This window comes from Ipomoea nil, unplaced genomic scaffold (genome assembly GCF_001879475.1).
Source record: "Ipomoea nil cultivar Tokyo-kokei standard unplaced genomic scaffold, Asagao_1.1 scaffold0019, whole genome shotgun sequence".
Lineage (NCBI taxonomy): Eukaryota > Viridiplantae > Streptophyta > Magnoliopsida > Solanales > Convolvulaceae > Ipomoea > Ipomoea nil.
The window spans coordinates 501,045-505,000 of record NW_017616447.1 but is presented as its reverse complement, the minus strand read 5'-3'; positions in this window follow the sequence as shown (position 1 = coordinate 505,000).

Here is a 3,956-nt window from a genome sequence, read left to right as displayed (position 1 = left end):
GGCGCTAACTAAAAGAACACTAAGCTAAGCAGAAACAACAAAGCAAACAGAACAAACGATAAACACCACACAGCTCACCACGCGTCCTAAAAGTCCTAAGTCCTAAACACTTAGATACTTAAGGTCACCTTAGGGTCTGAAACCACACTTAACTTCTTAAAAGTCCAGACTCTAACATCCTAGGCTCAAACCTAGGCTCTGATACCAACTGTAACGCCCTTGATTTTCACAACTTTTAAAAACAATTAAAGCTTAGTAAAGAGATAAAATCTACTCATTAAGACTTAAAGTAATGCGGAAGAAAAAAGGTAAAATACGGGAGATGTCATGCCACACCTAGACGGACAGATTTTCTTAAAATAAAAGTTTTTTTAGAAGAGGGTAAGAATTTCAAGGATTGGCTTAGAAGTTTTCTCGGAATACTTAGAAGAAATGGAATCTCTGAGTTCCAAACAAGCACCCAAACGACTTAGGCGCTAAGCTTAAACTAACTACTAGAACTCACTAACTCAGAATTTCCTTATTACTCCTCTTATTCTTATCGTTCTTACCACTTCTTCAATCTCAACACTTTGAACTTCTACGCTTTTTGCGTGAAAATTTTCTTTTAAAGTGTTTCACAAACACCTTTCTTCTTACTCAATAGTATCTTGCTATTCTTCTCTAGGGTTTGATACCCACAATTTAATCTAATACATATCATATCATCTCTTGCTTGAAGTGCTACGCACTTCCTTACTGATAATTTACCTTCCTCGCTCATCACTAGTACGATTCATGTATCAAGATCGAATTCTTATGAAACTGTCATTAAAGTGATCAGTTTCGCATTAATAACCCCAATCTTTATTATCTCATAATCTCGTCTTTCTTAACATGCATGATAACGCATCTTAGAGGTTGGTCACTCCACTGGTGCACTTAGTGTGGCGTAATTCAATCTTAGTTCTCTTTTACTATAGGTTAACCATGGTAACTTTCTTTCAATCTGAACCGATGTATCCTTTTATTATTTCCTTACTAATTTTATGAACATAACTTAACCAATTAACTCGCACTTTATCCCAAGATTCTTGATAATACAAACTATCATTCAGTTCACTCGTCAAGTGATTCATGATACTGTGTCATGCCTCCATTAACGTAAGGTCTTAACTATCCTTGCTACTTTACTAATCATTGCTTAACTCTTAATAGCTTTGTTTACTTTCTCTACTTCAAGAGAGTTCACACGTGACGTGCCACGATCATACTTCTTCAATACGCTTTAAATCTTTGTCCAGGTTAGTCAGCAGTGCTAACTTATAAGTCTCTTTTCTTGAATCATTTCCAACACTTCTTATAGTTCAATAAACTTCAACTTTGGTTTCTCCCTTATTACTAATCTTTACCACTTCTTTTCAAACGAAATTCTTGGCAATATTTTCTTTCTCCCTTTAACCAACGATGCATTCTTTCAAAATTCTTCTATGCAAAGTCTCATTCTTATTCAAAAAGTTCAACGATTGAACTAATCCTTTAGGTTTTCTTCTACCAGACTTAGTCTTTAATCATTCCATCATTCTATCATGAATTCGACTACCTCTTGTTTCATTCCCATTACTATAATTCTTCCTTAAGTTCTCAAATATCTTATCATCCATAAATCTACATTCTTTTACTTGTCCCTTCTTAATTACTTAATTTAATCCTTTTCTTCATATTTGTCTCTAGTTGCACAAAGATTCACTTCACTCGTTGGGGTTAGCTTAGATCTTTCAGTTGACACCACATGAATGACGATGTTGATTCCTTCTAGCAAAGGCTGCTACAGTTAACTCCAACCCGCGAGTAGAGTAGTCTTCTTAATCAAGTTCTTCGGTTGTCTAGATACACACGCTACTACTTAAACTTTTGCGTCATTAGATGTCAAAACCATTCTCTCTTCTTACTCAGGTTCTTAACAGACCCTAAACGAAACAGCTACTTATATACAAGATAGAAACTCGCCAAATAGGTGTACACCATCAGGGTGCAACAACCACAAAACTCACTTAGCAAATATACATCACCGCTCTTACACTTATCACATTAACAACTTTCACATAACTTTCAACTTTCAACTTTTTACTTTTCTTTTCTCAAAGGTAAGGCTCACAACAAGTAAAACACACAAACAAACATAAGTATAAACTGGTATACTTTTTACTTTTAACAACTTCACAAAGTTCTCTTTCATACTTTAACTTCTAACCTTCTTAGCTTTTCACTTTCAGCTTGAAAGTCTTCGTTTTTCTCTTTCAACTTCTCAATTTTAACTTCAAAAGATAAGCAAAAACATTTAAAGCACATTGATAAAGCACATAAGCAGTTAAGCAAACGTAAGGTAAACTCACAACCTCACCGCGTTCCCTAACAGATACTTAGAGCTTCTCTTAACTCTGATTCTTATACTCGTTTACTGGACTTAGAGTCTTTCTCACTTCGAATTTCATAACCTAGGGCTCTTTCCCAAATCTTATCCTTCTTAAGATTTACACTTAAGGTTTTCTTCTTAACTTGTCATTCCTTAAGACTTCAACTTAGAGGTCTTTTCTCAACTTGTCTTTCCTAGAACTTTCACTTAGAGTCTCTATACTCAATCTTAAGGGTCAAACTTCCTAAGTCTCCCGCGGTTCGTACTGCTATGATACCAACTTGTAACACCCCCTTTTTCTTAACCTGGATTATCAAACTAAACTTTTAAATATAAACTAAAGCAACGGAAATAAACTTAATTAACAACTTAAAAAGGAGTGTCACCACCGCAATCACCTTTCACAGTGATTGCACAGGCTAAGGGTAAAAACTAAGAACATTAAAGTAATACTAGTAACCGAAACTCTAGGAGAATAAAACCCCGGTGTCCAGAACCATCAAAAGGAAAGTCTACTACAACCATTAAAATAAGAGAGTTTAGACTACAAGCTATCTAGCTAAACTAGTCTAACTCGTGCTCTCGTTTCTACGAACTGGGCCCACCTAAAAGGGGTTAACAAACAACAAGTAGCAAACAAAACCCGTTAGCACGAAGCTAAGTATAACGCCACTCAATCCTGTAAAGTAATTACAGTATATTCTTTGGAAAACAAGGTTCCACATTCTTTGCTCAAACAAGTTTAAACACTTAACATACTTTGGCGTACCTTCTAGATGCTTGCAACCTAATACTCAAATAGGCATACTTAATCATAAACAACTCATCACATTCTCATCTTATGAACAATCTAATGCTTCTCAAATAATCAATATTCTCATGCTTTATCATATAAATCAAATATGCAACTCATGCCATCAGATACTACTCATGGAATCTAGTGCAAGACATATATATATATATATATATATATATATATATATATATATAAGCAATCTCGTGCTACTACTCATGCAATCTAGTGCAAGATATATAAATATGCAATCTCGTGCTACTACTCATGCAATCTAGTGCAAGACATATATATATAAGCAATCTCGTTCTACTACTCATGCAATCTAGTGCAAGATATATAAATAAGCAATCTCGTGCTACTACTCATGCAATCTAGTGCAAGATATATAAATAATCCTTCAAGCCCAAATAATATCTTATATAAACCATGATAATTTTTCAAAAGTTGAAGTTGCTCAAGTGGAAGGGATTGTAATTATTAATTAAGGAATTAGGGTTTCAAATCTAACTTTATATAATTTTCCAAAGCATAACACATCAAACTAAAGCTTAAAACAAATATTACTAGCCATGGGAATCAATCCCCAACCCTCCATCTCCCACATTGGTATGCTTACCAATGGCTACCACGAACCTTGGTGATATATCTTGTCTAGATCCGTTACTATGGTCCGTGAACACCCAGAACCATTCTATTCTACTGCCTCCCTATCCTCACTTCAACAAATAATCAATTCTCCCAAAATCACATAGCAAGATAACAACA